The sequence below is a fragment of the Paroedura picta genome, chromosome 3 (assembly GCF_049243985.1).
Source record: "Paroedura picta isolate Pp20150507F chromosome 3, Ppicta_v3.0, whole genome shotgun sequence".
Classification (NCBI taxonomy): domain Eukaryota; kingdom Metazoa; phylum Chordata; class Lepidosauria; order Squamata; family Gekkonidae; genus Paroedura; species Paroedura picta.
Window position 1 is genome coordinate 70,682,935 of NC_135371.1, and position 13,113 is coordinate 70,696,047.

At 46.1% G+C, this 13,113-nt stretch overlaps 1 protein-coding gene across 7 annotated transcripts in view; it reads left to right on the plus strand.

Annotated features, from left to right (window-relative positions):
* The window catches only part of EBF1 (EBF transcription factor 1), a 793,629-nt gene that overhangs the window by 14,325 nt on the left and 766,191 nt on the right, over positions 1-13,113 (plus strand). The gene's annotated exons all lie outside the window — the stretch shown is intronic.

The window sequence follows — 13,113 nt, forward strand, 5'->3', positions numbered from 1 at the left end:
TTGGGGTCCACCCTCCAAAGCAGCCATTTTCTCTGTGGAACTCATCTAGGCCACCTAAAGATGAGCTGTAAAACTGGGAGATCCCCAGGTCCTACCCCAGGTCCTACCCCTGTGTAGTGGAGCAGTTAGGAGACTGTCATTCACTAAAGGCAGAATCCTAAATTGAATTACACCCTTGTAGGCTACAGTGGAGCTAGGTGGGCGTAACGCTGTTTAGGATTACACTCTAAGGCAATGTGGGTTACTTTTTCTTATGTGAGTTACTTGTGCAGAACCTGAACCTTTAGATAGCTATAGGTGAATATCGCCCACATCTGTAATGGTAGCTGCCAGCTCATCTTGCTTGATGTTCTTTTAAAAAGGATTAGACAATGTTTTGTAGAATACAGTAGCTAAGTGGAACCTCAATGTTCATAAGCAGTATACCTCTAAGATTTTAAAAAAGGGATGGATACCACAATCATGCTCTGATTGGGACTTCTGACTGTTTCTGGTGGTGCATTTTTGGATTGGTACAGCAAGACAATATTTAGTTTGTCATGTTACATATAAAGGCTGCAGAAGCACATCTTTGCAGATCCTACTACATCTGTCTTGTCCCTTCTTTTCCATTCCATGATGCACTGGGAATGTCCTTGTGTCCTGTGAAAAGTAGGCTATCCCAATGCAAAGGATGTGAGCCACTGCAAAATATTTCTTTCCAGTGTAACAAGCTGTCCCTACTCAGAGACAGACTGGCCCCACAAACTGGCCTCTTAGCTCAGCTAATTTCAGGACTGTTTTAATGTCCCAGTCCACTTCTGCCCCTAGAGAAATTTTCTCCTTGACCCAACTAGTAAATGATAGAAGCCATTCCCTGCTTTTCATCTGGTCACTCTAGCCAAATGAGTTCACTAATAGTCTACCTTTTAACAAGATGGCAGGAAAAGCTGCAAAAACACATGGGTGTGCACAGCACTATTCTTTGTATGAGGCTGCTTGCAATCTTTATTGGACTTCAATAAATATTTTTGTTGCAGATTCTGGCTTTTGGTTTTAGGCTTGCCAGCTATCGAGCTGTTCCCTGGTCACTGGATCTTTACAAGAAGTTTGGTCTGAATCAATTAATGATGTGTGATCCCGTTTTACGCCATGCTATGAAAAAGCACACCTGCTGCTTTATGCCAATCAAATGTCTGTTAAAGGTTGGGATTCTTTTCCTCGCCTGTTGGCAAACTTTTTTATTTTCCATTTGTTGCATAGCATCACACTTTGTTTCAATGCAGCTCTTGTTCCAAGCATTCCAACTGCAATATTTTGCACATGTAGAAAAATCCAGGTCCATTTCGCACATCTGCCAATGTTGCTGGATGTCTGCGGCAGCCCAAACCACTACAGTTTGTAATGGAATTTGGACGTTTCTCACAGTGCAAATTGTAGCACAATATTCATGCACCCGTAGCGATTTTTTGGTAATGCACATGTTTCCAGTCTTGCAGGAATTGCAAATAAGGCGCTCTAAATTTGTGGTGCTTCTGCCTGCCTCAGCCCATCAATCAAACTGAAGAGCCAGTCAAACGGATCGACCTCGTGGCTCTGAAATGCCCCTTTCCCTTTAAATTTTATTTTAAAAAATCCGAAAACACACATGGCAATGACTGTGTTAATTCATTGCTTCTTTGCTTCACATGGACTTGTATTTCGTTGTACTGTATATACTCGCATACAAGCCAAGTTTTTCAACCCTTTTTTAAAGCTGAAAAAGTCCCCCTTGGCTTATATGCGAGTATATATATATATTTTAAAAGCTGCCAGACAAGACAGGGGGGCGGGGGTGGGAGACAAGTATACTTAATTGAAAAAGCAGATGCAGGAGGAAGCAAGCCCAGGAGGAACAGTGGGAGGGGAGGGAAGAGCAGTCTCTGCCTCCTCCCCTCACTGCCTTAACGAGGCTAGCATGAGACTAGCACGTGCTGCTGCTGCAGGAAGCTCTGAAGCCTCTGTCTCAGAGGGAGAACAGAGAGCAGAAGGAGGAAACGCCCATAGAGGAAGGAATGGAAAGTGGTGGGAACAGAATACCGAGCTAAGAAGAGGGGAATTGGATAAGAAGAAGGATTGGATATAAAAATGCAAGAGAGGTCAGAGGGAAAGAAGGAGGAGGAGGGGAAAGAGGGAGGAGGAGGGTGGGAAGAAAAGGATATATAAAAAAGATCCTGCCCAAAAGGGAAGGGAAGGGGAGGAGAGGGGGAAAAGCCACTATCCAAACACCAGCCTCGGCTTATATGCGAGTCAATAAGGTTTCCCAGCATTTAGTGGTGAAATTAGATGCCTCGGCTTACATGCGGGTCGGCTTCTTGGGAGTATATATGGTCATTTCCCTCCCAAAATGGCTTTTTACACAAGGCTAAACCAGGGGGAAGGTATTCATTGGAGATGGAAAAAAGCCTACTGAGGGAGCTTTCACAGTTCCTCCATCCATGCTAATTAATACAGCCTGCTGGCGAACATGTGTGTAATTGTTGACACGCATCTCCAAGAAAAAAAAAACATACAATGCATGTTAGTGCAGGCAGGGCAGCATTGGGGCACACAGTGAGCAAGGGACTCTGTGACGTTATGATGCTCACTTTGAAAGTTTAAAGTTTAAAACCTGTTGAACAAAAAGCATGCTCACTTGTTTGTTGCTTTATAAGTTTTGGAAGGAAAAAAAGGCTTTGGGAAGTCTTTTGGAAGCTTGGGGGCGGGACCAGAGGAGGGACCTTCTTCCTAATGCTATTTGGAGAATGCGCATGTCTTTTGCTGATGTCTTGCATGTTGTTCTCAGGAGTCAAGTGCTTTTTAAAAAGGGAATCCACTTTTTACAACCCCCCCCCCAAGCGAATGTTGTGGGAGTGCTGCAGTTTGCATTTACAAAGTGTTACAATTCAGCTACATTTAAGTTGTGTGGAATGGACCCCAGTGTCTCTTTCAAAGACTGTGTCAGTTTCTCTTGTGATCGTTTTCTGGAATGCAAGTGGCCGATGAGTAGTGCATTGGGGAAAATGCGCTTTTTCGTGATTTTCTACAACTCAGCCCTGTGCCTGTTTACTCAGATATAAGTTTCATTAAGCACATGTTGAATTGTGCCCTTGTAGACACAGCAGTATTCTCAGGGTTTTGTAGGCTTCAGAGCCACTGTGCTCATGTTAAAACGCAAGGGGCCTTTTCAAACACTTTATATCCCACTTTATATCTACACTAGTATCAAAGCCCATTTTAAAAATGGGCTTTGAAAGGGGCGATAGGCACGAGGGCATGAGAGGTCGCGGGTCCCTTTGGGCTACAAAGTGGACTAAAGGGAGTGGAAAGCCCCCCCTGCTGGTGATGACAGGGCTTTGCGGCCCGCAGGGAGGCTGCAAACTCCCCTCCCCGGCTCCCTCTCAACAAGAGCGTGCATGCAGGCCACAAAGCCCTGTCGCTGCCTCTATCCTTGTGCACGACAATGAAGGCCGTAGCCACAAGGCTTCTAGCAGGCAAGGAGGGAGGGTGGGAGCTGGAGGGGGAGGGCCATCAGGGTGGATCTGGACGGACAGGGCCCTGGACAGTCTCCTCCCAGGAGGCTGTTTCCCAAATATATAAGGGAGCGAAATACTGTTAAGGATATCATATTGTTAGAAGGTAGGGTTGTTTATGTGTTGCCTCCTTCACCCATTCCGTCCTCATAGAATAATAGAGTTGGAAGGGACCTTTAGGATGTTTTAGGATGGTTGGGCTGATCCTGCGTTGAGCAGGGGGTTGGACTAGATGGCCTGTATGGCCCCTTCCAACTCTATGATTCTGTGACCTCATGGGTCATCTAGTCCAACCTCCTGCACTATACAGGACACTCACAACCCTATCACTCATCCACTGGAACCTGCCACCCCCTTGAGCCTTCACAGAATCAGCCTCTACGTCAGATGGCTATCCAGCCTCTGTTTAAAAATTTCCAAAGATGGAGAACCCACCAACTCCCGAGGAAGCCTGTTCCACTGAGAAACCAGTCCAACTGTCAGGAACTTATTCTAGATGTTTAGATGGAATTTCTTTTGAATTACTTTTATCCCATTGGTTCTGGTCTGTCCCTCCGGGGCAAGAGAGAACAAATCTGCTCCATCCTCTATATGGCACCCTTATAAATACTTGAAGATGGTTATCAAATCCCCTCTCAGTTGTCTCCTCTCCAGGCTAAACATACCAAGTTCCCCCAGCCTTTCTTTATACGTCTTGTCTCCAAACCCCTCACCATCTTTGTTGCCCTCCTCTGGACATGCTCCAGTTTGTCTATATCCCTGGGGTGCCTAAAACTGAACATAGTACTCCAAGTGAGGCCAAATCAGAGCAAAGTGGTACCATCACCTCCCATGATCTGGACACGATACTCTGTTTGATACTGCCCAAAATCCTATTCGCCTTTTTAGCCACCGAGTCACACTGCTGACTCATGTTCAATGTATGATCTACTAAGACTCCTTAGTAGATCATACATCTACTAAGACTCCTAGATCCTTTTCGCACATGCTACTGCAAAGACAAGTCTCTCCCATCCTATATTGGTGTATTTGTTTTTTCCTACCTAAATGCAGAACTTTACATTTGTCCCTATTGAACTTCATTTTACTCGGTTTAGCCCATTTCTTGAGCCTATCAAGATCATCCTGTATTCTGATTCTGTTTTTTGTTGTGTTTGCTACCGCTCCCAGTTTAGTATCGGAAGAGGAAGGGAAAGGTGTTTGTAAGTTGCTTTGGGACTCCTTGAGGTAGTGGAAGTAGGATGATACAAAAATCCTACAATCAACAGCTCAGGTACCTGTATTTCTTTACAAGTATTTTGAGAATGCTACACCTATTGCTACACCTCCACGCTTCTTTTCTTGTCTATCCCTTTTGAATAGATTGTACCCCACAATTCTAGTATTCCAATTGTATTATCCCACCAGGTTTTTGTGATTCCTATTAGGTCATAGCCCCTTCCTCTATGAGGACTACTAGTTCCTCCTGCTTGTTTCCCATACTCTGTGCATTAGTGTAGAGACATCGTAATTTATCCTTTGTGTGCCTCATGATTTTGGTTTTTGAACTTCCTTGTAAGCTAGTAGTTTCCTCCTTATACAATCATAGAATCATAGAGTTGGAAGGGGCCATACAGGCCATCTAGTCCAACCCCCTGCTCAACGCAGGATTAGCCCTAAGCATCCTAAAGCATCCAAGAAAAGTGTGTATCCAACCTTTGCTTGAAGACTTCCAGTGAGGGGGCACTCACCACCTCCTTAGGCAGCCTATTCCACTGCTGAACTACTCTGACTGTGAAAAACTTTTTCCTGATATCTAGCCTATATCGTTGTACTTGAAGTTTAAACCCATTACTGCGTGTCCTCTCCTCTGCAGCCAGCAGAAACAGCATCCTGCCCTCCTCCAAGTGACAACCTTTCAAATACTTAAAGAGGGCTATCATGTCCCCTCTCAACCTCCTTTTCTCCAGGCTGAACATTCCCAAGTCCCTCAACCTATCTTCATAGGGCTTGGTCCCTTGGCCCCAGATCATCTTCGTCGCTCTCCTCTGTACCCTTTCAATTTTATCGATGTCCTTCTTGAAGTGAGGCCTCCAGAACTGCACACAGTACTCCAGGTGTGGTCTGACCAGTGCCGTATACAATGAGACTATGACATCTTGTGATTTTGATGTGATGGCTCTGTTGATACAGCCCAAAATGGCATTTGCCTTTTTTACCGCTGCATCACACTGCCTGCTCATGTTTAGTTTACAATCCACAAGTACCCCAAGGTCTCGTTCACACACACTGCTACCTAGAAGCGTATCCCCCATCCAGTAGGCATGCTTTTCATTTTTCTGACCCAGATGCAGAACTTTACACTTATCTTTATTAAATTGCATCTTGTTCTCATTTGCCCATTTTCCCATTGTGTTCAGATCTCGTTGAACTCTGTCTCTATCTTCCGGAGTATTTGCCAGTCCTCCCAATTTGGTGTCATCTGCAAACTTGATGAGTAGTCCCTCCACCCCCTCATCTAGATCATTAATAAATATGTTAAAAAGTACCGGGCCGAGCACCGAACCCTGAAGTACCCCGCTACTCACCTCTCTCCAGTCTGATGAAACACCATTGACAACAACTCTTTGAGTGCGGTTCTCTAACTAATTCCCTATCCACCTAACGATCTGAAAATCCAGATTGCAGTCCTTCAACGTATCCATCAGAACATCATGGGGAACCTTGTCAAAAGCTTTACTAAAATCCAAGTAAATGATATCAACCAAATTTCCCCGATCCAGCAAACCTGTTACTTGGTCAAAAAAGGAAACTAGGTTGGTCTGGCAGGACCTGTTGGAGACAAATCCATGCTGACTTCCTTGGATCACCAAATTGTCCTCCAGATGTTTGCAGATCGCTCCCTTTAATATCTGCTCCATTATCTTCCCCACAACAGAGGTCAGACTCACTGGTCTGTAATTTCCCGGGTCATCCTTCCTCCCTTTTTTGAAGATTGGAATAACGTTTGCTCTTTTCCAGTCCTCCGGGACATCTCCAGTCCTTAAAGAGGTTCCGAAGATGATGGACAAGCGCTGTGCAAGTTCTCTGGAAAGTTCTTTGAGTACTCTCAGGTGCATTTCATCTGGACCAGGGGATTTGAACTCATCCAGTGCAGCTAAATGCCTCTCGACAACCTCTCTATCCATGTTAACCTGCCACCCAGACACTATCCTTTGGCTACAGCCATCTCTAGATGTGCCTAAACACTTTGACCTGTGGGAAAAAACAGATGTAAAATAGGCACTAAGCCTTTCTGCTTTCTCTGCATATTTAGTTAGAGTTTGTCCATCCGCACCTAACAGCGGGCCTATTGCCTCCTTTACTTTACGTTTGCTCCTCACGTAACTGAAAAATCTTTTCTTGTTACAATGGGCTTCCCTGGCCAATCTTAGCTCACTCTCAGCTTTGGCCTTTCTGATGATTGATCTACAGTGCCTAGTAACCTGTAGGTACTCTTCTTTAGAGCTCTGTCCTTCCCTCCATTTCCTGAACATTTTCCTTTTCTTTCTTAGTTCCTCTTGAAGGAACAGTTCCTGTTCATCCAAATAGGCTTCTTAGAGCTCCTGCAGTGTTTTCGTATTTCTGGAATAGTCATTGATTGAGCATGCAATAGCTCTTGTTTGAGTAGCGCCCACCCTTCACATGCTCCCTTCCCTTCCAGCATTCTCGTCCATGGTATGACACTCATCATGTCTCTGAGTTTATTAAAGTTTGCCCTACGAAAATCCAACATCCGCGTCTGGCTACAAGCTTCCTTGGCTCCCCATCTCAAAAGGAATTCTATGAGGACATGGTCACTTCCCCCTAGGGTCCCCACCTCCTTCACCTCATCTACCAACTGTTGCCTGTTGGTCAGTATTAAGTCCAGTATGGCTGAACCTCTTGTGGGTTCATCTACCATTTGATAAATGAAATTGTCAGCCAGGCAGGTCAGAAACTTGCATGACTGAGGACGCTTCGCAGAGTTTGTTTCCCAGCACACATCTGGGAAATTGAAGTCACCCATGATGACAAGGTCCTGCCGCTTGGATATTTTCTCAAGCTGCTCACAAAGTGCAGCATCCACATCCTCTCGTTGGTCAGGCGGTCGGTAGCAGACACCAACCACCACACTGTTTGTTTTCCCCTTGCTTATTTTCACCCAGATGCTTTCCACTGTAGATATGCTCTCCTTCACTAGAATTTCCTGACAGGTAAGCCCTTTCTTCACATACAGTGCCACTCCTCCACCTCTTCGATCTATTCTGTTTTTTCTGAACAGTTCATATCCATCCACCATTACATTCCAGTCATGAGAATCATTCCACCAAGTTTCTGTGATGCCTACTAGATCATACCTTTCCATCAGCATGAGAAGTTCCAGCTCTTCCTTTTTATTGCCCATGCTTCGGGCGTTAGTATAAAGACATCTGAATCCTTTTACTTTTGGTTCCCTATGAGCTGGCCTTGCCGGTTGGGCTGCCTCCGATAGTTTTCCTTCCATACACTCCCTATGTTGATCGTCTCCTTCCCCTAGTGGCTTTAGTTTAAAGCTCTCCTGATGAATCTCCCCAGGTTCCTGCCAAACAAATTCTTCCCCAGTTTCGATAAGTGCAGTCCATCAGGTGCTAGTAGGCCTTCCTCAAGAAAGCCTATCCCATGGTCCCAGAAACCAAATCTCTCCTGCCGGCACCAGCTATGCAGCCAGTGATTCACCTCCATTATCTTCCTCTCCCGACGCATTCCTCTTCCCTTGACAGGCAAGACTGAAGAGAATACCACTTGTGCCCCCATTTGCTTGAGCTTCCTCCCCAGATCTTGATAGTCTTTTTTAATAGGAGCGATGGTATTCAGGGACATGTCATTTGTTCCCACATGGACCATCACAAATGGGTAGCGATCCGTAGATTTGAGGAGTTTGGGCAGCCTTTTTGAAAGAAGGGCAGCCTTTCTGAAACAATGTAACATTCCCTGTAGATTTGGGATCTTCTCATCTTCAGATCTTGCCATCACACCAAGTTTTGAATTTATGTCTCACTCCCCCTGTGTTTAGTTTAAAGCCCTCTTCACCAGGTGTGCAAGGGTTCTTCCAAAAATACTTTCCCCATCCCTTGGGAGGTGCACACCATTTCCTGATAATAGCCCCTCATATTGACTTCGTAGACCATGACCCAGAAATCCAAATCTTTCCCAACAACACCAGTGACGTAGCTAGTGATTTACTTGCATGATTTTTCTATCACTTCCTAAGCCACAGCCACTTATAGGAAGGACTGATGAAAACAGAACCTACACTCCCTGCTCCTTTACCTTTTCCCACAGATCCACAAAGTCTTTCTTAACATGTTTCAGGCTCTGCTGTATTTTTTCCTACATGGATGAGAAGGAAGGGGTAATGATCTGTGGGCTTGATGAGCCTTTCCAGCCGTTCTGTGACATCCTTGATGCGTGCAGACCTCTCGAGACAACAAGTCTGGTCTACACACTTCGGCCTCTATGCCTCTCAGCAGGGAATCCCCAATTACCAGTACCCATTTCTTTGTAACCTTGGGAGCAGAACTAAAACTCTCACCTATGGGGGCCTGTTACTTTTTTCCCTCTACGTTGGGGCTTGCTCTTCATGGGGAATTGCACATGCTCCTGTGTTCCTGAATCAACCTCTTCAGGCAGATCTTGGAACCGATTGCTGAGTATCAGTGGGTCAGACCTTCTCCTTATTCTTCTACTCCTATGTGTAACATCCTTCCATATATTACCCTCCTGTGTTAGAAGAAGAAGAAGAGTTGGTTCTTATATGCCGCTTTCCCCTACCCTAAAGAGGCTTGAAGCGGCTTACAGTCGCCTTCCCATTCCTCTCCCTACAACAGACACCATGTGAGGTGGGTGAGGCTGAGAAAGTCCTGATATCACTGCTTGGTCAGAACAGTTTTATCAGTGCTGTGGCGAGCCCAAGGTCACCCAGCCGGTTGCATGTGGGGGAGCGCAGAATCGAACCTGGCATGCCAGATTAGAAGTCCGCACTCCTAACCATTACACCAAACTGGCTCTACGGTCCTCTTACGTCCTCCTGAATATGTTTTGATAGATTTCCCTCCTCCTGCAGAGTATTCAATCATTTCTCTCATCCTGGACTTCCTCCTACAGCAGAGCCACTGATTTACACTTGCTGCATTTGTAAAAATTGTTCTCCCGAGGAAAGATGACAAACATTCTATAGTTGGTACATGTCACTATGCGAGCTTCTTCAGTCTTCATGCCACTTTGATTTATCTGAAATGCTCCTCAAACAGTCCGACACTTCACTGAAACCTTCGGCTTGATCCTCCAGCAAAGAGCCAACAGCCAAGAGTCCTTTAGCTCTTGTCCTTGGCTCTTTACAGAGTATTCTGGTTTCATCCAGAACCCAAGAGTCCTTTGGGTTTTGTTAGTATTGTGCGCGCCAAAGGTGCATGCCTCTGGCAAACAAGAGCCTTTTATAGCACAAACTCCTACTCAGCAGAGGGCAGAGCTAGGAGTTAGCTCCTGAGTCAGCTCCTGAGATAATACTTCCTTCTTCTCCCAGCCCATCCAAGGGCCATTCCGCACCAGGATCTATGTAGCAAATTGGTTGCGGAAGGAAAAAACGCCATTTTAAATAATGGAATTCATCATTATGCATACCTGCCTTTGTAGTGGAATCCAGTTGCGTTTCTATCGTTTCCCACAGGTTTCCGGTCTCGGCAAAAATCGCTAGCCAGGAAGCGATATTGCCGAGCTTTGTCCCGCCCTTGGCTGTCAAGCAGCCAATGGGTGGCCGTTATCATGCTCCCGAAAAGCCCCTTTCCCTTTAAGGAAGGTTTAAAAAACAAAACAAAACACGTTGCAACAGAGAGACCCATCTAGCTAGTGGGTGGTGTTTGAGCTGCCGTTTCATCGTTGCCACGCTCTCCCCGAGTGAAAAAAAATACCCCCCCCCACACGGACGCGATTTTTGGCTGAAAATAGAGTGAAAAATAAAGGGAAAATAAACCAGCAAACGGGGCTGTGTGTTGCTTGGTGCTTGGTGACTTAAAACAGCTCTGGGGAGGGACTGCAGCCAGGGAAGCCTCGCTGGGTAAACGAAGGCTCGCTGGTGCATTGATCTCCGCTCGCTCTGAGAAAAAAAAAAAGGCGATCGCTTCGCCAGAAGATCAGAGGAGAGAGCCAGGGGGAGGGACTTTGCAGAAAACGCAACAATGGTAACGCACAGAACTTTCCCGCTAGTGTTGCAGATTGGTTGCAAGAGTGTAGCGCTTTCCGGAGGGTGAATCCACTTTTTGGGATTTCCCTGAAAGTGCTACAATGAAGCGCTTTTTGCGGATTGGTTTCAGGAGTGTTGCAGATTGTCAACGACATTGTGCATAACAGCAAATCAGTAGCAATTTCAATTTGCAACCATTGTGCAATTTTGAACGAGTGCGGAATGGCCCCAAGTTCTGCCTCCTCTGGTAAGCAACGGTCTTTTATACCACAAAGGCCTACTCAGCAGAGGTTTGAGCTAGCAGTCAGCTCCTGTGTCAGATAATACTTCCTCCTCGCAGCTCTTCCTGATGCTTAGTGGTTATTTGGACCAGGTCTTAGTACAGTTTTCTAACCGCTATATGATGTTGGCTGTCACTTAAAACATCTTAAAACATCTTAAGTGACATCCTTTTCCATGGTTCCTCTTAATATTTGTGAAACCGGCCGGGAGTGGTAGTGGAACATGTCCGAGGTGTCCGAGTTGGAATAGGGCCAGTCAGGGTGTGGCCAGCAAAGCCCCTAAAGCTCTAACCCTCCCTCACCGGTGGCTCGCTCCTTAACTCAGACGCCACTCGCACACTGCCACAGACAGCTACCAGGACCATGGCTGCCGAGAACTGTGAGAATCCAGTAAAAGGGCAGGGGCGAGAACAGCCGTAGCCTCCATCCACTTCCAAAGCCCCGCCGCACCCTGCAGAACACGAGGCCAAATCAGAAGCCAAACTGTGGAAACGCTATTCACCTGGAGGGTGGGAGAGAGGGGGATGCTCCCCCACTCCCAAAGCCCGGCCACAAGGATGCTAAAACAAGTGTGGCTCAGAGAAGGCAGACGCTACAAACCTGGTGGAGGGGGGAATGGCTGCGGGGCTGATCAGAGCCAAAGGCACAACACAGGAGAACACAAAAACCAACTCACGGGGAAGGTGGGGAATGACCATGGCCTCCACCTGCTCACTGAGCCCTGCGCCAGGCTGCAGGGACGATCAGGAAAGACACTGCAAAATCGGAGAGCGCCATATCAAGTCTGAGAGGAGGGGAGGGGCTTTGCCCCCACCTCCACCCGTTCCCAAAGCCCTGCAATTCGGGGCTGCTCAGAACAAAAGCCATGACATAGGACTATGCAAACATCAAGTCCCAGGGTAGGGGAGAGGATTGGCCGCAGCCTCTACCTGCTCACTACGCCCCTCACCAGTGCACGGGGACGATTGGAAAACATGCAGTGTGTTGGGAGAGTGCCACCTCCAAGTTACAAGGCAGGGGAGGGGCATCGCTGCGGCCTCTGCCCGCTCCCTATGCCCTGCAGTGGATCGCAAGGGCCCAGCAATAACGTGGTAGCAACACCGTCAAGCACAAAACATCAGCATGCAAGAACAGGGAGGAAAACATGGCCATGTCCTCCACCTGCTCCCCAAGAGCTGCCTCCGCCATCCTCCACTTGCCTCTCATGAGTTCAACCACTGATGAAGCCATTGAAAATGTAATTGATCTAGAAGACGTTATGGTTGTTCCTTCTGATATATAAAAGATGTAAAAGAAATTGTATTTACTCATTGTATATATTATTACAAACACTTTGCCTTAGAAAGGTTCTCTTTCTCTTCTGTTGATTGTTCACTGTGAACCTTTCTTTTTCTGTACTGTAATTTCACGCATATAACGGGCTTATCTGCTAGTACTTACATAAATTTAGGGTGGAATTCCACACCCATGTTTTTCTACTAATGCTACTACTTTGGACGCAAGGGTGTCTTCAGTGAGAACAAAAGACAGGAAGATACAGCTTAAGCTTTTTCCTGTCTGCTGATTCTTCCTACAACTCTTCAGAGGCTTGCCAACTTGGACACCTCCTGAGATTACAACTGATCTCAAGGCGACAGAGAAAAGGCCACATCAGAATGGCCACTTCCACCCCTTAGCTAGACTGGAAAGGACCCTGACTTGGAAGGTGTAACTGGAGAGAACTGGCAGGTAGAAGAAAGGTGAATTTCTCTTCTTCAAGTATCTCCCCTCTGTCAGCTGTCCAGTGTGCATTTTGCCACCATGGCATATGTTGCCATCCTTAGGTGAATGCTTAAAAATGTAACATGAAGTAAATGTCATTAACAAAGAATACCAGATAACAGTTTGGATATTAAAGTGTCTGTCCTGCCTCTTGTCTTCTATGAATTGTTTATTGGCATTTATATGAATTTACTCTCCTTTAACATGTAGCACAGTTACCTATGTTGCATTTTATACCGCACTTTGGGATCAGGTTCTGTACTCATGTGAGAGCAAGTTAAGTGCCCAGCCATGCTTTTTAAATTAAAAATACGTTAACTTT